Source organism: Argiope bruennichi, chromosome 3, assembly GCF_947563725.1.
Source record: "Argiope bruennichi chromosome 3, qqArgBrue1.1, whole genome shotgun sequence".
In the NCBI taxonomy this organism is placed as follows: Eukaryota; Metazoa; Arthropoda; class Arachnida; order Araneae; family Araneidae; genus Argiope; species Argiope bruennichi.
Genome location: NC_079153.1, coordinates 49,740,207 through 49,764,632, shown reverse-complemented (window position 1 = coordinate 49,764,632; position 24,426 = coordinate 49,740,207). Strand labels below are relative to the sequence as shown.

At 28.1% G+C, this 24,426-nt stretch overlaps 1 protein-coding gene across 4 annotated transcripts in view; it reads left to right on the top strand.

Annotated features, from left to right (window-relative positions):
* Positions 1 to 24,426, top strand: part of LOC129963793 (cytokine receptor-like) — a 237,786-nt gene that overhangs the window by 117,645 nt on the left and 95,715 nt on the right. For all 4 annotated transcript variants that reach the window (XM_056078354.1, XM_056078346.1, XM_056078347.1 and 1 more), the window contains exon 3: positions 14,382 to 14,462. The gene's annotated coding sequence lies outside the window, so the exon portion shown is untranslated. The remainder of the gene's footprint in view (positions 1 to 14,381; positions 14,463 to 24,426) is intronic.

The window sequence follows — 24,426 nt, the reverse complement described above, 5'->3', positions numbered from 1 at the left end:
AATTCAGTTTGTATTGTGATTATGTTGACCAAATTTAGGTTGAAGTCGAAGTGGCGCCTATTAATTGACGCGCCAATGATAAAGAATTCCTAATGGATCTGTACTTTAAGATGTAGGTTGGCGTTATGCTTGCGGCACTTCTTGCATGCACGTTTGTATGGCATTTCGATTTTATCATAGTTTCCCTGGCCTACGGCTGCTGTCATTCTCTAATATACTTTAAGATTCATTGCCTGTTATCTGTCATTATAAGAGTTTTGAAAACAAACATTTGAAATTTAGTTAGTAATAATAATAATTTTAATACATAATTCAAATTTCTTTCTAAAACTGGTATTATTTCAGTATCATTAATTAATACGAATTTAACAATCCAAATTGAAAATATATTGATAAAGGAATGAAAATAAAAATTAAAGGAAAGTCTTGTAAAAATTTATTAAAACAATATTTTTATATTTAATACATAAATAGCTGTATACATATATGTTTCGATATAAACATACAAACATTTCTTCCTTACATAATACTGTTTTAGCACATTATATGCTTTATTTATGGCAGTATCCATAGCAATAGGTTGTCCGTATCTGTAAATATTACTTATTTTATTGGCTTCATTTATCCATATAAACGAATAATAATAATAGCCCACATACAGAATAATAATAATAAATCTATTTAATATTATTGAAACGGATAAATTGGGAATTTTAGCAGCAAAGTCCTAAAGAGAGTCACAGTTGATAGATATTAAAAGATCTCAGTGAAAGAAGTAAAATTCTAAAAAAGCGCTTATGAAAAAAAAAAGTTTTTTTGAATCGAAATTTTACGAGACAAAATTTATTGAATCGAAATTTTACGAGACAAAATTTTTTGAATCGAAATTTTACGAGACAAAATTTTTTGAATCGAAATTTTACGAGACAAAATTTTTTGAATCGAAATTTTACGAGACAAAATTTTTTGAATCGAAATTTTACGAGACAAAATTTTTTGAATCGAAATTTTAGGAGACGAAATTAATTGGTGGTTGAAATTGAACTTGCTCTAAAGATTTGTTCTTTGTGTTGAATACTACAAGCAGTGTACGAAAATATGTTCAATATCATTTTGTTGGTTACAGGAGAGACAGTCAGGGTTGTTATTAAGTCCAAATATATTCAATAGAGCTAGAGTGATGATCATCTGGCTGATTAGACGTAATATTATTACATCTTCTTATCTATATTTAAGCCAAGTAGTAAGGGAAAGAATGAAGGAAATATTACCTAGAGCTTCTTTGTACTTACTATCATAATAAATCGCATATATTACTAATTTTAAAGAAAAAAGAATAATAAATTAAATTAGCGCGTATTATTTATTTAAAATCTGCTTTTACCAATCCTGATTTTAAGCGAATTTTTTTTTCTTTTGATTTTATGTAAACAATTTAAATCAAAATCTTTTGTCAGCGTGTTTTTTTATTATTATTATTGTTTTACTCTTTTTATTTTTAAATTTGCTATTTTGATACATTTTTAGTTGAATTTTTTTTCTCTTCGATATGTTTTAACTGCATTTCCATGGCAACAAAGTTTAGATCAGACAAAATGAAAAGTCACCAATAAATAAATTATTGAAAGTTGATGATTTAGTTAGTTGTTTTTTTTTTTAATTTTATCTTTCTATGAAATTGGTCCATTTATAAAATATATGACGTTTGTTAATATATTCATTTCAGATCGCATTATATATTTTTAAAAATTCCAATTTTTAGTCATCTTTATGTTTAAAATAGCATAATATATTGTTTCTTTTATAGAAATTTTCAAATTATTGAGAAAAAAAATGTGTTTTTTTAATTTTGATGTAAGACATCTGAATGCTTTGAATGACTTACTTTTCCATCTACTAATCATATTTCCATAACAAATATACTTTATAAAACTGTTGAAGTATGTGAAGAAAATAGAGAAATATTCAGAAGAAAATAAATCTCTTCCATTTGAAATTTGAGAAGCTTATAATTTTTATTTTCTGCTATTAAAAATTAAAAACAATAATCTTTATCCCCTAAATCCTTATTACAGATCAATGAATTTTTATGCGTCGATAAAATACTGAAATTAATCGCATTTAAGCAAATGGATCAACCGACCGTAAAGAGGAAATATTACAATCAAAGCTTCGTTATATTGACCTATCGAGAAAGGATTTACTCTGATTTTCTAAGAAATACCACAAAATGTGTGTTTATTGAGGACAATTTAATAATTCTGGTTCGCTTCTAAATTCTTGCCCTCTTTCTAAAGGTATGTATGACAAACTTTCCAATCTATTGTACTAATCTGTAATAAAATAGATTGAAAAAGTATTTCCATATCATTCTTTTTAGGTAAAAGCACAAACTTATTATTTACATTCTTTTCGAGTACGGAATGTTAATCTACTTGTATCGGTTAAAAAATGATGTTCTGAATGTTATTTTAATATTTTTAACAATCCATAATTTATTGTCGCCTTTTTTAGTATATCATGCATATTTATAATTTATTAAAGAACATACAATATTTATTAAAGAGAATATTATATATAACATATTAAAAACATTATTTATTAAGAACACATTAAAGAACATATAATATTGTATTTAAAAATATTGTGTCATAATTTTTTCTCATTATTTGTACTATATTCAGTATGCAGTAATGTAATAATATGCGCAAGATCGTTTTTAAGTAGCGATCTATAACCAAGCATTATTTTATAAGTTTTCACCCTGTATAGAAATATAGTTTACTGAAAAAGATTACCACTGAAATAAATGCGATCGTTTTACCTTCAACTCTTCACATTGTGACGTATTTTGTATTTATCTTCTTTATACAGTGAAAATATTTGTTTGGATGCTAGAAATATATAATATAATTTATTGATCAGTGTGGTCTAAAATTTAATATATTTCAAATACACATATCACATACAGATATTAGGCAAAATTTAGAGATATATATGTATTTATTATATCGCATAAAATGGAATCTTGATTTAATATTTGGATTTTATTTTTTATCGATAATTACCCATTTTTTATATATAAATGAAAAAATACTTATAATTAATTTAAATTATTCACTACTTTCCTATTAGCTATACATAATGCATTCTAATATCAAAGAAATGCATTGAAAATGAAATGGCCATTATTTTCGCGATATTATAAGTATTGAAAAAAAAATGAAATAATTTTGTTTTGTTAATTCTTTTCTACAGTAACGCATTCTGCCTTGATAAAAAAAATTCTATTGAAAAAAATATTTGACTTGGTAGTGATTTTATAAACTTTATATTTAAAATATTACAAAACTGATACTGAACCAAAAAAATATGAAAAAAAAAAAAAAACTTCTGATTATTTTATACGGATAAAATGTTTAAAAAAAAAGTAAAAATTATTTTATGAATGCGGACAAAAAATATTCTTGTTTCTTCAATAAAATTGAACTGTAAAGTTAACATTTGTAAGTTATTTTTACCTAGTGTGATAAAATTATATAAATTATTTCTTACCTCACTTCCATTATTGAATAAAATAAAGTTCTAGTCTATTTATCGCCACTTTCAAAACTCCTCATAAAAAAAAATCATTAGATGGCAAGGAATTGATTTGCGCATATCTGATTCAGTTATTCACTCCCTTTGAGAATAAATCTGGAAGATAGAAGCCTAACAATGAATTCGATGCTTATTTTCATCCTACATAGTTTATCATTTCATTACCGTTCACTCGGTATCAAGTGGCACCAGAACTAATTTTGGTTCGCAGATGGTAGCGGTGGAAAAATGACATACCCAAACTAATTATGGCCGGCTCCGTTGTTATTATAGAGTGGCAAAGTAAACACTGGGAAAAATAGTTTCCTTTCATTGCTAAATGTTTATTCATATATTTGAACTAAAATTAGGTTTATTTCTGAAAGATAAATTATGTTTACTTTACTAAAAATATAAATATTTTGTTTAAGTTAAGAGGAAAGATTTAATTATGATTTTTGGATAACCAAATGCATTGGTGCTTCCTGAAATGCATAAAAACTGACTGCTTATTGTGATATAAAAGAAAAGAAAATTGATTTTGCATATTGCGGAGTATTTTGTCATAATATACTTTTATATTTATCGTTTCTGCATTCTTTGTTTGCTGTTGGTGATTTACGCAGCGAATATTGCAAAACATCAAAAACATTTAATTATACAGCAACACACACACGAAAACATTACAGTAAATGATTAACTAAGAACAGGAAGGATCTTCAATCTCACAGAATAAATGTGACATAATTTTTTTTTAATCTACAAGCTTACGCATGCGCAGCATTGACAGCTTACATAAAGGTAGATTCTACTTTAGGATAAAGGGGGTTGAGAAGGAAAAAATGAGCATTAATATTGTTTCCGAACGGATTCTAAAACCCTCCGCGCTTTTGCGCCTGTGTTAGGGTGGGTTTAATTTGGCAAAATAGGGGTAAGAGAAAAGAGGAAAGGAGGATATGTTTACATTTAACAATAAATTTAATTTCGAGTGCACAACCTTCCGCGTGTCACTCCTTTGTGAGATAGAATTGTCGAAAAGTGGCCGTCTCAGGATGCTGAAACGAACAATATCTTGCATGTGCTTTCTCTAAAATAAATCTTAAGAAGTTAAGAGAAATTCTCTAACGATGTACTTTGCATTTCAAGATTTTGAGACAAAATGTTGCTTTTTTTATTTTATTATGTTTTATAATTTTGGAAAATCAAATTTTAAAATCTGATTTAAATTTTTAGAAAATATTATCAAAGGGTTTAGTTATTTTTGCCTTTTTTCACATATATTTTACTCATATCTTTAATAAAAAATCTGCATTAATTTTAAGAAATTTAAACTGTTTTTTCTGTCTTAGCTATTCCAAAAATAGATAATGCATTTTTTTTTTTTTTTTTTTTTTTTTTTTTGCATTTAACAAGGATACTACGTCGCGTCTTACTAAAATATATTTCTTGAACCTTACTACTACAGATCATGTACTTTGAACTTCAGATCTTTATAAACGAATTTACCTAAAATAGTAATCATTATATTTTCATAGTTCTGATCCAAGTATCGTTCGAGCGAAATGTCATTGATTATTCTTCATTGAAATATACCCTTCCCCTAAACCCCCGGAGGGGGCCACCTCGAAATGAGGATGAGATGCTTCCGGCATGGTGGTTGGATCTCGCCACCCTGGAGGGTACACTAATAGGTGGGGGATCTGACTCCTTCCATCGATGACGGGACGTACTTCCTTCAGGGAGGGTTGTACCGTGGCTGGTGACGCCCTTAGGACTCAACAACAGTTCCCTCCAATGTTGCTGTTGCGGCGGTCCGGTCATTCAGTTTATGGTTTATGGTTTAAATCCGTGTGCCTTCATGGCGGGTCGGAATGTTAGATGGCTGACTTCCCCTTCCCCTTCCAATGTGATATTTTAAATTAAACGCTAATTTTAACTTCGCATTTCATGTATGAAATTTCAGAAGGTAAGCTTATTTATGTTTTTGGGACATATATAAATAAATATTAATATCAGTACTTTAAATTATTTGATCATCGTTCAAAATTATTAGATATATTTAAAAACTTCCGCTTACTTTACAAAACTAATGCATCGATGCGACTCAGTTTTAAAAAGAATGCAAAAACATTTGGGAAAACTCATTGTTTAGAACTCTCTCTGTTTTCTTTTTCATGAATGTCAAAAAATAAAATCTTTTTTTTTTTAATAATAATTTCTGTAGTTAGCATATTTAAAAGTTCTCAAAAATATCCTAAGAGTCGCATTTTTGTTTTGCAACTTAATAAATAGAGAAGGTTTCTTTTTGTTTAATAATAAAATGATAATGATAAAAATTTTTGATTATTAATTTTTGTGTATTAAATTATTATTTTATGTGTGTATGTATTGTTTGTTTTTAAAGCAAATATTACTAATTTTTAAAAAATTGTAAATAGATATATTGGATTAATAAATACTCGCTATGACAAAGATTTTAGAAATATCTTAATATTGCTTTGCCTAATCTCAAAGCAGAAATATACAATAATTTTTCCATAACCTGGCATTTAGCTAATCCATTCCCTTCGGATTAGATGAAAAAGACGCATGGGGAATGGGATGGAGAAAACATTTCCATGTAATCAGATGTCAATGATATTGACTTGAAGAAACAATAAGATGTGACTCAGATTTGAATTATTTTTGTATTATTTACTGCATGCAGTATCATTTTTCTATATTATTTTATATATTTTGTTCAATAAAGAAATGTTTTGCTATTAAAATGCGTTTTTTAATAAACTTCTACTTATCCGTTGCTCCTTTGGCCCTAGATCTGCCGGATTATCGAGATAATGCTATACTTCTGGCTAAGCTGTACTTGTATACTTTTCAAAATATCTTTTCTTGAATGCAACCACTCTTATTTTTCATAGCATTATTTTTTTTTCTGTTGCTGAATTTATTCTCTCTTTTCACTATTGCTGCATTTAGTTTTGAATCATCATCAGCTTATGAAATATTTTATAATTGCTGAAATACAAAGGGAAATTTTCGATATCGCTTTCTTTTATATTGCAACATTTGTATTTCTGAAATTTAAACTATAATTCATTTTTACTAATTTATTATATAATTTTTTCATTATTATTACATACACTAGAATATTCATTATAATTATATTTCTATACTGAAACTCCACATACCGAAAGTTATGTAGCATGTATAGGAATATAATGGATTTTTTTGCATTATTTACTTGATTCAATGCTTTTATATTGCTCTGAATAAGTCATATAAGATAACACACAAAATTTATTATTGTCAAAGTAAATATATTTTTAGCAAACCCTCTTTTCCTTGTATTTTGCTTTACTTGGATATATCCTGAGCAAAGAGTTATGAAAAGATCTTTGATTTCGTGTTTCTTATTTAATAATACTCTTGTTTTCCTTTAAATTGTGTTTTTCGCAACCAGTTTGGTATCTTTCAGCATTTGGCGAGTTTTTAGGCAATTAAAAATTTCTACTTTTGAACGTATCATATATATATATGTAAATTCAGTAGCTGGAATTTTAAATCAGTTGGCGCGTTTAGAAGATAAATATGCTTACCCATCTGCACATATTTGTTTGTCGAAAGAATTTCTTAATGAGTTTTAGTGTAAACATTACACAAAACAAGAATTTTCATTAAATCCATGAAATGATTTTTTCACTAGGAAATATTTATCTTCTTAAAATCTAAGTTAGTTAGATCATGTTTATTTACGAATCGCTGTTTCTCATTTGCATGTGTTTGTGCTTTCTGTCTAAAACAATGAAATTAAAAATATTCTGTATATTCTAGAGATTGCCTTTTGACATTATTTTGCGACTGACAGTTAATTCATTTATCAAATAGAATAAATAAGATGAGGTAAAGATTATGTATGTATCTGGCGTTTTTAATTTGCAAATACCGTTATTTTAGCCAGATTCTGTTAGTTAACAGAAAAACTGCTCTTGTTAATTGGTTTGCGGTTAGTTGTGTTTATTGTGGTTATATATATCGAATAAAAAAAAGATTTCAAACTAAGAAAATATGAATAATTATCACGAGCATTTTAATTTTAATGATAAAAAAATACTAATTAATTTAATGAATTCCATTTTAACCCATTTTAAAAATGGAATTAAAATTGCAGGAATTTTTTAATATTTCGATAAAATGTTTGATCATTCTTATTGTTGGAATCGAAACATAATTATCGATAAGTTTTCAGGATTCTTTTCATAATATATTTACAAAGAAAATTTTTATAGTATAATCGATACTAAAAGATGCGACTTGTTTTTGTTTTTTTTCTCAGTTGAGATATCGCAGTTCTGAAGTAAGAATTGGCTAAACAAAACATCTTGTGACATTTTGTAAAACTTGACACTTTAATTTAATGTTGTGCCTTGTAACAAAATTCTTTAAATTGTTTTAAATTTAGAATTAATTCATCGCAATTCAAAAAATTTAAAAACTTACAATAGATTTTAAATGTTGAATTACCCAGAAAGTATAGTGCATTCCGGAATTAGAAAATTGGTACTAATCATGAAAATTCTAATATGATCTGTCTTCAAAGCAATCTGAATATTAAGTATTTTTCAGAATGTCGAAGATTAAGTTTGGTATAGACCAATCTTAAATTATTTTTTACGGAGCAATCTGAAAATTATATTCTTTCTTGTGTCGAAATTTGTTCCTGGTGTCGACCAATCTTAAATTATTTTTTAGGAGCAATCTGAAAATTATATTCTTTCTTGTGTCGAAATTTGTTCCTGGTGTCGACCAATCTTAAATTATTTCTTACAAAGCAATTAGAAAATTAGTAACGTTAGTATTCGTTTTTTAGCAAAGTTAATTGCATTATGAATATTATTTTAAGTAAATACTTATGATTCATACTTTAATGTTTTCCCAAACAGTCATTGTATACTTTCGCCCACTTCGCAGGATACATTTAGTTCTTGGTTCAAATTAGTCATAAGAAACCCTGGTTCGATTCGTTTTAAAGTGAACAAACTTTCAGCGATGACTTATGGCTTTTTCGTCTTGCGTGGGGGTGCACCGCACCCGTGCTTAATAGAAAATTTTCCATTTATAGCACCATGCATCAGGTAAATATTTTTCTACGAAAAAAATTCAGTTTACTTTGGGTCAGAAGGGAACTAACTGGCTGATAAATTGGCCACTCTGTTATTGTATTATCCTGCCATCTTTGGCCTTAGTTTTGTCGCGGATTTTAATCGGTAACCGCAGACGTGGATTTCGGACACAAGGAAGCACAGGCGAGCAGATAAGGAAGAGAGATTGGCTTGGTGCGTGCATCCCGGATAAAAGAACATTATCACCACCTTGCATCTGTAAACAAACGCGCCAGAGGATGTGAGTAGAACTTGATGCCAGATCTGTCTTTTATCTCCAGTCGATTAACAGTTTTACTGATTACATATTTTAAGCGATAAAAAGTCGTTTTCTGAATGGTATTCCAAAAAGTAATAAGCGTGATTTGGCTAAGTGCTTTGAAGTAAAAAGCAATGTATCCCAATATTGATATTGTGTTAGGACGTAGCAGCAAACATTTCGGAGGCAATTCGTAACCTTTTCTCATCTGAATAAGGTCATCTGAAATAATTATATATTTCATTTTCATTGTGATTACTAGTTTTAATGGCAAACGTTTGCATTAGACAATCATGTAACCAGAGCAATGTAAAATCTGATCGTTTAATGCGATAGAGCAATCATGTAAAGGAAGTTGCAAAATATTGATCTTTTTAGAACGTACTAGAGTACACCTAAGTGATAGTGTTTCGATTTCTAAATTCATATTTATTGAAAGTGCGGCTGTCAGAAATTAGATAAGGTCATGCAATAGAACAGTCATATAAAAGTGTATCAAAATATTGATACTTCTTGGAGAGTAATAGAGCGTATCTAGGAACAACTAATAATGTTTTGACTCTTTATTGAACTCTTATGAAAAGTGTATAAATTAACGAATATAAATTTTTATTGATAACAATAATGTAATGGATTTGTTAAAGGCCCGTTTTATTGGTGAGGCATGACAGCAAACTTTCATGTTTTTCTTCTTACTAAGTGGCGTATCAAAAAATTTCAATTATTCTGAAATTTTTCGAAAGAAATAACTGTTTAGTAATATATAGGTTATATAAGCAACTAATATATAGGTTAGTATAAGCAACTTTTAAGGATATTCTTATGAAAATGTATATAATTATTACAAGAATTTCAATGCAACATGTCAATTATCATATCGAATTCAATTAATTATAAAACGATAATTATAAACATACGTAGTTTATCGATAACATAGTAGAATAATCATAATTTTTAAAGCATACTGAATGCGAGAGAATCAACATCTTTATGTTAATCAAGATTTTAAAAAATATTTCTAATTGGTGAAAGTATTTTTTTTACTGTCTATGGTATTATTTTAGAAACAATCGTTGCACATGTATCAGAACATAAATTATGAAAAAAAATATTCATACATTTGAAATATGTTGATTGTTATTAGTTTAATATCTGAAATAACAAAAAAAAATATTTCGCGCTCAAAATTTAATTTAAGTTGGCTAATCAGATTATTTTTTTTTAAATATCATAAAACTCATGTGCATGGTATGTTTGTGCTAGTATTTAAGATGATTGCACTTATTATACCGTAAATGTTTTTTTTACGATATTTAAAATCAAAAAGCTGAGTTTGGAACATTCTATTCTCTGATATTCGCTGGATTATGCTTACCAATTATTAAGGGTTTCTTTTCAGTTTATTTTTTATTTTGCATTGGTTATTTACCTCCACGACAAAACTCTGCAAACTTTGGAATATAAACTACTTATTTTGGAATTCATTTGCATTTTTAAGTAATTAATGTGCAACTATTAAAAACATTTCTTATTTATTTGATAAAAGAATTAAGAAATGATAATATTAACACTTAAGTTGTTTTAAAGTTATATTATTATGCATTTATTGTTGCATAATAATATATTGTTACATAATAAGATACGTTTCTGGTAAAATTATGAGCTTATAATTTCTTCATATGTTCAGTTAAATATCAAAAAATTCCAGCTATTCTGAAAATGTTCGAAAATGTTCAATAATGCACAAACATTTCTTGATAATTTATACCGTTATATAATGTAAGTGTAAGTAACTTTTAAAGACATTCTTATGGAAATAAATCTAAATGCTACAAGTATGAAACGCAGCGTGTCAGTTAACATATCGATTGCAATTGTAAAACGATAATTATAAGCATATTTAGTTTATCGATAATTGTTTTAATATTAAAAGCGGTTTTATACTATCAGAATGAAATTTTTCATAATTATATGATTCTAAATCATAAATTCTAATGCAAAACATTTTACGGACAATAAAATGAACGGAAATCTGTAACTGGAAAGGAAACTGTTCCCTCTGAGTATAATGGCAAATGGGAAAACAAGTCCAAATGGCTTAAATTCGCCGCCATTTAATGTCATTCCAACCTACATTACAGAACGATACTCTTTAATGAATGTTTATCGCAGATCAAAGCAGAGTATTAGAGTCATTACCATGATGGTGTCAGCTAGGCATTAAATGATGACCGGCGATCGTAATCTCGCACGAAATTTGTAACATTTTTATGTGGCATTCGATTTGCTGATGTCTTTTCAAAACGTGTCGAAGACTGTTTGCAGATGCTATCAATGCCATCAACTGTTTATTCAGTTCTGCAAGAGTTCTATGCAGGCTGTTCTTTCATGATATGTGATATCAAGCGATGCTTAGATGGTTGACATTTAAAATGAAGATGTCGTTTCTTTTGAGATAAAGCAGTGTCCTCATTGAAAAGCCTCACGACATGTTTGCTTAGATGTGCTAAGAATAATTCTGTCTTTTTTTTATCATTTGTCAATCAAATGGACATTTATAGTTATAGCTTTTACTGGTGCATTATTTTTTAGGAAGAAAAAGCATCTGAAGAACTGAATTACATTCCTATCTGTCATTTCTGTTTATTTTATTTAGCAAATTTTAAAATCATATGACAAAATAATGAGAGCATTAATGAATAAATATCTAGAGGCTTTTTTGCATTTACATTTGATGACTGTCAAATGATTCGAATAATGACGTCGTCGTTCACGATGCGTCATCGGTAATTTATATGTTATTGATAATGTTTCTGCTATAATTTCTCTTATTGATAAATTGTTTTTGGTATTTACTTATTTTTCTAATAAAGTGGCTTATACTGAATTTACTTTCATCTCTTATTGAGTAAGACGAGTATTTTCTTTTGATATTTACTTACTTTTCCCAATAAGGTAGTTTTGTTGGATTTATTTTTTACCTCTTTTTAAAAATGAAGACTTATTATGTTTAATATTATTTTATATACTTATACTTATTTTACAGTATACTTATCGATATACTTATTTTTTCAATAATGTTATTTCGCTAGATTTTTTCTTGTCTTATAAAATTATCGGTTTTAAACTCTTGAAGACTGAGTAGTGTAATGAGTGTTGCTGTTTAATGGTTAGAAATTGAAGTCAACATCTAAGACGGTATTTGATCTTCAGATCACAATTACTAGATATTTAGATCACGACTATTGGAGACGCTTGCATCACAGTGACAGGTATAACTAAAAAAAAGGGCTCGATTCAAATCTTTTCACTTTCTTTGCTTATTTTGTGAAAAAACTTGCAAAGATTCGTGTCACAATCTTTTTATTCCTTCGTAGTTTATCATGTGTCTTGAGTATTTTTTAAATCTTCAAAGGCTGAAAGATTCTAACATGGTTGCTGAGTTGTACCCTATCATAATGATGATATAAAAAGATAATGCTCATAACCGAGAGCCCTTCGTTAATCTTCCAAACGCGATAATAATAAACTAATTAAAATATATTAATTTTCACGGTTTTGATATCAAAAACCCGCCGCAATCGTATCTCTTTAAAATACAAGAAATATTTTTCGTAAAAAATTTATGAAACTTTTTGTTATCCTTATCTGATACCCTTCGAAAAGCAGAATCTTTCTTTATATCGATTTATGTACAATTTAATTTAAAGTATTTCAAGTTTATTATATAGTGTTCTTTGTAATTTTTCTTTTGTGTACTGATTTTGAATAATTTAATGTCAAGCAAATTTGACAATTTAAATTGAATTATCTGGTAAAGAAATTAACCCTAAGATTTAATGTGCCCTGCAGCTATCTCTTTGCTAAGTTTTGGTGTCGTGATATGATCGTTTTTTATTTCTGGTTTTGAATTCTATCAAAGATGTTCACAACAAGTCTATAAAGTATGATTTTTTTTGCAGAATAATCACTTGAAATGCTTTTTTCTAAAAAGCAGTTCATAGAACTATTTAATTTGTACATTTGATATTTAAAAAGATGCATTTAAAATAAGCATATCTTCTCAACTTATTTTGGTGCGATTTATAGCGACCATCTCTTATGACCATGAAAAAGACGTTTTAAATTAAAAAAAAATCTATCTGAAATTTCGTGCAAGGTTCGCACAATTTATTTTTCTTATGCCTAATAAAAAATATTTATGCTACAGCATTGATTGGATTTTTATGCTTGTATGTAATCTTTATGATTCGTTTCAATAAAAATAGAAATCAAAGATTACTTTCGAATTATATATAAATAATACATAAGTAAATAATATTTCAAATAAAAATGAATATTTTCCAACATAATTTCGACTTTCAACAAATTCGATTTACAATCTGTATGATTAGAAATGAAACTCAGTCTTAAATGTAAGAAACCAATACTATTTACCATGTTTTGATTAAAATACTTTTATATAGATTGAAATAAATATTTTGCGTGTCTCTTTGGAATTAAAATAATGTTCTAACATTTTATTTATCTTAGTCAAATATTCTCCAAGTTAAACGAATTACTATATTTGTTAATAATTTCTATTTCATTTATGATACTTAAATTAAAATACTACTGCTTAGCCCTAAGGAAATATTAGTTAAAAGAGATCAAGTATTTTTCATTTATTTATTTCTTATTCAATGTTATTTCCAATTATAACAAAATATTTAAAGCTATACCACGAATTTATTTCACTAAAAATAAAACTACCTTTAAAATGTCAATATTTCATGTCATTTTGCTTTCAGGTTCTTGAAAATTACCTGTATGCTGTGAATTTAAATTTACAAATCAAGGTTCTTTTTATGCATAAAATCAGAAGTCAAGGTCAAAGGGGCATTTAAATGAATATCTTTATCTAAAGAACTAATTGAAAAATGCAATAAATGTGATAAAGTAGTCTTTAGTTGGGATTTATTTTACTTGGTTTGGTCTCTTATATTTGTTTTTTTTTCATTTGGCTGTTATTAACTGATATGTCGATCTACCACTTGATATAACGGATAATACATATCATTTCATTTTAAATTTGTCTAGTATATTAGCAGAAAGGTCTCTCTCTTTTATACTTTGTATCACATTTATGCATTTTTTTTTTTTTTCGTTTTTCTAAACATTTGCAATATATTCATTAGATTAGTTTTATCAGTTACAGTTATTATTTTCTTTACTAAAAATATCTTTGATAAAATTTGACATGTAACTTCTAGCTATAAAATATGTTAAATAATAAAAATAATTTAAAATGGATTCTTGTGAAATTTTTACATGTACTTGGTTTTTAATTAAACGGTTTATTTTATAAGATATACGAACGTAAATCTTTTTTATTTTTATTTCAGGAGGTTTTGAGTGCTCTGAAGTTATTATTTCTTTAAGTTTCGTTTTGATCCCCTAGAAGAACACAGATTATCTAAAAAGGAGTAAGTACATTATTTCTTTATTCATTAAATTGTTAGATTTTAAAGAATAGCAAATCATTTTGCAACAGGATCTATCTTGTTAATAGGTAATCAATATTTTCTTACTGTTATCTCTTTTTTGAGGTTTTATATACAAATTATTTTTTTATGTTTAGTAATCTGATATTTCGTTTCGTTTAATTGTTCATTCAATTTCTTCGATAGAAGTTTCGTTAAATGTGCTTGAATTTTAGTACTTGATCAGCTTTTTCTAAATTTATATCTTCATATCTAAATTCATATCAATGATCATTTTTATTGATTATAATCATTTGATTTGTTTCAAAAATTTATACATCAAAATCGGTCAATAAATAAATTTGTAACATTTTTAAAGAACGAGTATAATTCTTTACCGATATGATTTTAAATTTATTTTAAAGTTTTTCTTATTTATTTTACAAATAATTATTATTCCTTATGTGCATTCTTCAAAATTTCTAAAGTATAATAAATTTCTTATTATTTTTTAATTAAAATATGTGTGAGGACTATATTCTAAAATTCCAAATGACATAAAAATCTGCTTTCGATTTAATTTTGTATAAAATATTTGATTCATTGGTACAGTAAAGTATAAATCTGTTATTCTTAGAAAATTTAAATTAGTAAAATAAATTGTATGTGTAGTCCCAATCAGCTTTTTAAAATAATTTGGTACATTTTATTAGATATCATACAAAACAAGAAAAGAATATTTTTTAAAAAAGGTTAAAATATCTGATAAACGTTAATTAAGTTTTGGCATATGTTCAGTTGGTCGTGACTCAGTTAATATTGATTCATTATATTTCTACCATGCACTAATGGCGTTTGTCCGTATTGCTGGAGCACTCGCATTTGTCTCAGAGGAAAAACAATTCAAGTACTTAATTCATAAATATGTAAATATTTTAATTTTTAATAATATATTTAACAAAATTCAGTGGCATTAGGTGAGATCACATCAAACGGGGTGAGAATGTATTAACTACCTATTTGGACACAAGCTTTGCTTTCTAATACAGTAGACTCTCGATTATCCGCGAGCGGGTTATCCGCGCCTGCCGCACTAAGTTTTTTTTTTTTTTTTTTTTTGCTTTCAAGCAAAGAGAAAATGTTTCCAAAGCAAGAAGCAAACACAAATGACTGATTTCTTCAAAAAGGTGTAGTTTTACAGTTATGCTTTTGTAATTACATAATACATTACAGTATATTAAAACAGTATTTATGTATTAATTTTTCTGTGAATCCTTGACGCCTCTCGTAAGTACAAAGCATTTTTCTGTTTTCATTAACAAAATGCATTTTAGGTTAGTTTTGAATGATATACTAAAATATTAAGCGTTAGTTAAACATTTCCTACTGTTTATTTTACGTTTTATTGTACATAAAACGATTTATCAAAGTTGGAATGACTGTTTTCTTTTTTGCTATACCCGTGTTTAGCTTTTTTCGGATTATCCGCGATTTTTGTTATCCGCGGCGGCCGCGCCACCCAATTCCGCGGATAATCGGGAGTGTACTGTAGCAATATTCAACAGTATTTCGGGTAATAACTATTATTGAAAAAGAATTGATATTTAAATGGTACAAATTAGTCAACTGAATGTCTAAAGTTAAATGGCATATCAGAATTTCGAAAATGTTTTTTTTTTTAAATTTAAGCACTACTTTAAGCATTTTATGAAAAGAAATACTTAAAGTTCGTTTAAAATTAATGCTGCTTTTCGTAAATCATTTACTTTAGTTGCTACGTTATGGGCTGAATGCTGAATTCTATTACTATTATTACTTCTGTCTACTTATGTGAAGTGAGTTATCGTTTATCTTGCTCTCATAATATTATTTGATAGTAAAATGAAACATAAATCTTCAAATCTGATTTCCTAGATGTTATTCAAAGTGACGCAAGTATGACGTGAGCAACAGACCGTTCGCTGTTTTCGTTTAATACTTATAAAAGAGATAAAATGAATTTCGTTTTACGTGACCACTGACAGGATCTAAGGAATATGATTTCGTCATTTTTTTCTCTGTTAAACATTTCCTTTTTTTTTCTGTGCGCCTGTGTTACATTCAATAATTAAATGCCTTTTATATTATGAGCATGATGAATAATGCATTCTGTATAGCCACATGCAGTCATATTTAATTGGTCATTTTCTTATGCATGCTAATGGGGAGTAGTATCGCCCAGAACGGTCATTGGATATTGTTTCTGTTATTTTTTAAATACCTGAACTATATAAAATTAATGCATGAATTATATAAAGTAAAGATTAACTAGCCACAATTATTCTAAGTATTCTAGATAAATTCTTTTGCTGGTGCTCTTTTTTTAAGCATATGATATTAATAATGTATTTATCTGATAGTCATTATGATTTTTTTCTTCGAAGAATTAAACATTTTCTTTATTGTTAAGTAATAGAAAAGCAATTTAACAATATTAAATGTATTTGCGATATATTAGAATTTTAAATTTTTGGAAAAGGCATTCATAAGTTCAAGAATCTACTATCAGTTCATTGTTTTAATACTTGTTAATACATGAATTACTAGATACATTCAAAATTAAATAATCATCTTTAAATTTCGATGATAAATCATAACTTAAAATCTTAACCGAATAAATTATGAATTTTCAAAAGTGTATCCATATTATTGTAATATATGTATTTTGTAACACTAATCTTAATTTAAAGCCAACTTGCATAGATGTTTTTTGAAGCTAACAACACTTAAAAGAATGAACCAAAATCTTGTGCTTATTTTATAGAAATGTTTCTACAAAACACATAGAAATAGATGCGTATGAATTGTAAAAGTTTTCATCGTGTTCAATTAAGATGAAAAAAAAAATTGTAAACAAATTGAACTATTTTAATAGCTTCAAATTAGTTTGTCTAACTGTATTCGGACAAAGAATATTTCATTTTAATTATCCGTTCTATCCACAGTTGAAATATTTAAAGTTTGTTTCTTAAACTTGTACATTCCGGACCAAAGGTGATTGTAGTAAATTTCTTTATAATCAGCCACTTTGCCTTTGATTATTCTTACGCCTGTGTCAATAATTATCTGTGTGATATGCTTTGTCATCTTATTCCTTTAACATTATTATATATGTCTCGGTAACTCAATATACCACGTCAGCACAGACAGTTGATCATGATCTATAGAATAACTGTTTGAGGCTACTGTTACGGGTTGTATTCGGAGTTCGTTGTTTTTCGCTGTTCTTTAAATTCTGTGAAAATTCAAAGGCCAGTGTGCTCTTTCGACTCTCGAGACGTCATTGAAATACTTTGTTTTGATGCTCATTGTTTTGACGCTAGTTCCTGTGCCAAATCATGCTGTTTACCTTGTGTTTTGGTGTAATCTGGTTGTTTTGGCCAGACATTCCAAGAAATCAATGAGCGTTCAACACAATTCAAACCGAAATCGCAAAGAGACACAAAAAGAAATCATTCAAATTTGCAAGCGTGATATATGGAGGAGGGGGGGGGGTCGTGAAGATTTTGTTTCCATCACTTTCTTTCTTTTTCCTTTCACCGTTTCTGGTGAAATCGGAAGTGAATGGATGTGGCAATGAACCTTATTTCAAGGTCTTGAGACAGCGCTCATCGTCTTCCAAGTGTCTCCAGGAAGCTGATCGGCCTCTACTAGACTCAGAAAATCGAGCTCATTACCATTCACATATTGGGAAGTTACAGGAATAGAAACGAGATAGTGGTGTTTCCTTCTTCGGAAAATCGAGCGGAAAGTATCGGAGAGTTTTTAGGCATGAAGACCTAAAAGTAACAAAGGCTGTTGGCGAAGCAGTTCCAGATAGTCTGTGCGTCAAAGGAAGTGGTTAAGTCTCTGAAAGAAATCCAAGACGAATGACGTGATTACCTTTTTTGTTTGGACATCTGGACAAAAAAACAATTGCATGCGCTATTTGCTTTATTTTAGTTTGTGTGCATAGACAATTGACGAAGATGTCCAAATGACAAGTAAGAAATAAAAACAAAACGCTGTAAGGAAAAATATTAGTAAAACGATCAGATTTTTTTTTTTTTTTTTGAACTTCAATCTGCTACTCCCTAAAACTTTAGGATGCTTCTAGATGGTGGAGGTCATAGAAAAAAATAATTCAGAAACGTAATTGAAAAAATAGGGCTGCTAAAACGGTCAGTTATAAAAATAAAAAAAGTCAGCAAAAGCTAACGAAGCACAAATAAAATAGTATTTTGTTTTTCAGGTTTTCTTTTAGGTTTATTCATCTAGGTTGTCCTGTTTTTGAAAATTGTTTAAAAATTGTCCTGTTTTGAAAATTGATTGAAGGTTGGAAAATAAATCTCTTCTGAAGTTAACTTTTAAAAACAAATTTCAGTGACCCTTTTTTTTTTATATCATCTATTTAATCTGGTTTAGGTTTAGTTATATTAACGTCCCGTTTAAAGCTACACTAGGGCTATTTTGGGACGGACCTCGTAATTTTGAACCGCGGTCAAGTGATGAGGACGACACCTAAGCTGGCACCCCCCTCTCCACACCACACCAGCGGGAGGGCGTTTGATCATGACGGATTTAACGTGCAACAGACCCCCGTACACGACAGTTCTTCGGTGGAATCGGGTCACGAACCTGAAACCCTCCGGTTCCGAAGCCGAGACCTTACCACCGGGCCACCGCGGCCCCTATCTAATAGGGATAATCAAGATATTTAATTCAAATACATGGCAATTTTTCATTTCAGTTTTCAATACAGGAGAGTTTTTAATTTTATTGGACCTGGGAGGTCATGTGACCTATAACATGATGTAAATTTAAAGTTTTCAAAGAGTAACATATTATGTGTTTTCCAATTCGCCTACATGAATAAAAAATCTTGTCTCTTATTTATAGATTTAAACAATTTATGTGGAAGCTTTTTAATCTCATTTCTTTTTAATTATAATTGTAGTTTCCGCTTCTATTACTATAAATAGACAATTGTATTTCATTTGTATGATCAGTGCATTCTAGTTTATCTGTTTTGACATTCATCATATTTGTGCAAACAAATAAAATAAAAAGCAAAATATATTGTTTTGAACTTTGCTCTGCTAAACTATGGCAAAAAACAAAAACATCCTATTATTGAAAAATCGATTTCGTTATCTATTAAACAAGTAAATTACAGATGGATGTATCAAGAGCAAACCGAGAAATTTCTCAAAACAGTTTAATTTTGTGTGTTTCTATCTAAATAGATTTGTGTAATATTAAGACAAATATTTACTGTTGAATTGCTCATTTTTATAGAGCATTTGCGAATATAAAATTTGATCATTTTCTGCATGCATCGTTTATATTGTCTTTATCTTCTCTGTAAATTTTTAGTTAGCATTGTTTAAATATGTGCTAAATCTTTATTTTACAAATAAAATCATTAGAGATATTTGAATTCAACGGAACTACTGGAGTTTCTTTTTCTACGATATAAAATGCTAGTTATAATATTTTAAACTAAATGGTCATGTACAGAAAATGATGGCATATTTAAAAGTTTATCTTGTATATTGATTATTTTAAGAAAAATTGAAATTCCAGGTGTTTTTTTTCTTAGAAGTTAAATTTTTGTGATAACTATTGAACCTCATACAATTTTCGTAATCTAATTTGTACAATGCATTTCAATATACTTATGTCGATTTTGGGAACTACTTCATAACTTTACACTTCGATTATAGAAGAAATGTGAACCCAAAACAAAACCATAATATTTTGTATATTAGTTGCAGTTAAAAAAGTTTAAATACATTTATATTATTATCTTTTTTATCAAAATCATGTCTTGACAATTAATATATTTCAAGCAATTATATTTTAAATTTTTTTCGCTTTTACTACAGGGTTGTAGTAAGGAGTTTACTTAAATACTTTAAGATATGTATTTTTCACATTTCCATTTGTGAAAAATACATTTCGAATTCTCAACAGATAATTTTTAGGAATCCTTTCCTGGTCCTTTCTTCCTGGTCCTTTCTTCTGTGAGACTTTATTAATAGACATTTATGATTATTTTCGAATATAACTCATTACATCAGTATTTTCACTTAAAGAAACATTAAAATAAAATTAAGCAAAATCCTTTGATATGTCGATTTTATCATGTCACTTAAATTTATTATGCTCTTTCCCGCTAAATAAGAAACTGTTGGTAACAAGTAGATTTAATAGTTATAAAAAGAAGTATAGAATTACCTCTTTCCAAGAATTAAGATATATTTGAATAATTTATCTTTAATTGCATCAAACACTGTATATAATAGCGTAAGGGCAATAAATTGTTAATAAGAATTCGCTAAATACCTGAAGGGTTAGAGAGTAAGCATTATTAAAGGCTCCCATTAAATAAAATTGATATTTCTGTTTCTGTCCATGTCTTTTTTTAGAAGAGTTCTATCTCTGAAATAATTTTTCATTAAGTAATTATGACAATTACACTTCTAACGTATTAGTTATTGTAACCCTGGAATGCGTTTTACTTGTATGAATTAATTGATATGACTTTTTTGTTTGTTTGAGAAATATGATTAAGCTAATAAAAAATGTAATTTCGCTTTAAGTGTCTTAAAGCGAAATTGCCATTATTTTCTGAAATTCTGATTGAAATTGCATCTGGTATTAGTGCTTTTGAGTATCATATTTAGATTTAATTGTAAAATTAATTTTATTTTTTCCCACTTATTGTTTCTGATCTTTTTACTTTTAAACATATGCTGAAATTTATTTTTTTAATATCAGTAACCAAATCTAAATGCTGGAATATAAATTAATATGATATAAAATTAAACATATAATATTATTAAAAGTGTTCTTAAATGTTTAAATGATTTGTGCACACAAAAAAATCTCATTTTTCAAAGGTCTACCTATATTTCTTAAATTATGAGGGGTTTTTTTGTGAGAATTTAAATTAATAAAGGATTTCTGAACTTAAATTCTTTGATGGCATTATTTTTATCGCCCGATTCTACCTTCATTTTATCGTATGTTTCAGTTATTTGAAAGAAAAATTAAAAATAAAGTATTAAAATTTATTCTAAATTGCCGAAAAATAAATCTTTTAATTTTTTGTTTCAACTGTTTTTATTATATTAAAATATTTTGATAAATCGAAAATAAATCCATTCGAAAAATTTAATTGGAAAATAATCAGTTCAGTATATCTACATAAATGAACTTCCTTTGGTGATTTGAATGAAAAATTTACTTTGTGATTGAGAGGAGGCGTTTATCACCATTCTGTGACACTAGGAACATTTATCATTAAATTTCAATAGAAGATTTCTGATTGTAAGAAAATGAATCATTACTGTAAAGCCACATTTTTTTGCTGTTGCCAAATCATGACAGTGAAAAATTACTTGTTCTTCCAGAAGTTTAATTTCATGAGCTGGTGTTGAAATTTCTTGATTCTATTCAACATTTAAAATATAAACAATTAAAATTATAACTTCCAAACTTCTAGGAGAAGTTGGGAACTCGAAATCACATAGTAATGTTGATTTGAAAGTAACGTTACATGTGTGCATGATTTCCGAGTATTTCTTGAGAGAGTCGTCGTTTCATCATTCCATAGTAAGATTGAATGTGAATCCTAACTAATGACTTTACTAGATGAGATGTCCATATTGAACAGAGGAGGAACATTAAACTTTGGTGCAGTAATTATGTCAGCAAATCAAAAATTCCGATCTAAAAAGCTCTGAAAACGTCTACTCAGTGGACTCAAAACACCTTATACATTTTTATTGGAGTTTGTAGTCCACTTGCATGCACTTTAAATATCCTTCATGCAGTGATTCAATCCATACATATTTTTCTCAACAACAACAATAAAAAATGAAAACGAGCTAGAGAATGCCGAATTATTTTCTTTTAATTCAAAAATAATAAAGTCTAGATGATGTTTTTGGTTGAAATATGAGAGAGAAAAAGTATTTTTCTATTCATGAACTATGCATATTGGATATGGTTTCGAGGTCTACGTCTTTGTTGCGTCGTTAATTTTGATCCTGTTCACATGGATCACTGGTTATGATATTTGAATCTTACTAAGAAATACAGAAATGAAGAGTCTTCCAGGGAGCGTTTGGAATTCCCTCGCTCTTACAACGCTAACTATCGAGTCAGATAAGCCTTTCATTCCCAGTATTACTCTATAATTCCGAGTTTTCCAAATTTATAAGTATACCTTGCCAGTCATAGAAGTTTGTAAATCTGGTGCTGAGAGCACTGTATGTCCGTTTTTTTAGATGGTGCAAAATTCATTGAATGGACGGAATTTTTAAATACTGTAAATAATTCTTTACAAATGTAATAATAAAAACTTAATTCTCTGTTCTGCCAAATTATAGAATGGTTGAATTCTAATTATTCACCATTTCATTTGCGTCGAGAACCAAAACTTTTTACAGTATAGTTCTTTTACAACCTAATTTTTAAAAATGTTAATTGGAAGAAATGCTGAATTTGCTCTATTGTTTCCAATGTGTTTATTAAAATAAGACCTGTAAGACCCAATTTAGTTGGTCTTATTTTTCATAGTTGTCAGAGTCTTTCATGAAGACATATGTTTGAAGTTGAAGTTGAGATTATAGAACAGACAACTAGATCTTTTCCAGTCAAATATATAGTTATTGCCTTTTATTTTTTTTAGTGGAAGTGATTATTTTAATTAATATTAAAATTCCTTCATTGTAGTTTATAAATTATTTTTAAAAGCAAACAAATTTGCTTCAAAAAATCAAATAATTTAAATAACTTAAATGAGAATTTTGCTACTTTCAGTCCATGACCAGTTTATAGTAATGGGCACGAAGTTCTATATAATCTCTTTTAATCGCCGAATCTCATATAACACCGAATTAAATTAATGACGTGACTCTTTATAACTTCAAAACGAAGAATAAATTTATTTGGAATATAACAGAAAACAAATAGATGGATTCATCGCTTTTTGGGAAACTAGCAAAACTCATTGCGAACATAGCTCGTTGCATATACATCATTCATAAATCTAAATCTTCTGTGTTCTTCAGAAATGGAATACTTTTAAATATATTGGATTTTTTCTGCATATTGTCTAAAAGACATTATTCCCAACTTTTCGAAACTTTCTAGTGTTTTGAGATCTGAGTGTGGTCCTATGGAGTTGATGAGTTTAAACTTCAAGAATGAATGCATCTTTCTTTGACGTATTGTAACAAAAAGATCCTGGAAAAATTCTTTGAATGTTGAATTCTAATTCTAATGTTAGAATAATTCCATCAATTTTTTTTTTATTTTATCCTTGGACATTTCCCTTAAACCTCGGTGGTTAAGGAGGAGCAAATGCTTGATAAGAAAAGGGTTCTCAGACAAGGCTGGTCACTTGATTTGATTTTAATAGCACTTGAATCGTGATGACTGTCTGTATGATAAAATACTAGGTGCAAATTTATTTCATTCCTGGTTCCACACGAGAGGTAAAACAAGTTCATGTCACGTCGCTGATGAAAAAGTCTATCACTCTGGAATAAAGGTTAGGAAAGAATGTGGATGAGAGAAAAAAAATGTTGATAGAGTACAACAGAATCTATATGAATTACCTCCGTTGTTTTCTTCATTCTGTATTGCCTAGCAATTACTAATATTAGTTGAGATTTGAACGTAGCGTGTGCTTTGTCGGTGGCAACAGTGTTAAGACTTCCTGGCAATTCAGTTCAAATGACGTTTTTATTTTTAATGTAAAATTTTAGTGGATTTCAAATGAGTATAAGATTATACAGAGCTCTCGTTTCATGCTCCGTTTCGTTATGTAATATGCGATATTTGAAATTGATTTTGTTTGTTTTTCTCTTTCATAGAATTTTTTTTTGTTTAATTCTCTTTTGGAAACTCATTTTTTTTTCACTCCAGCTTAGCA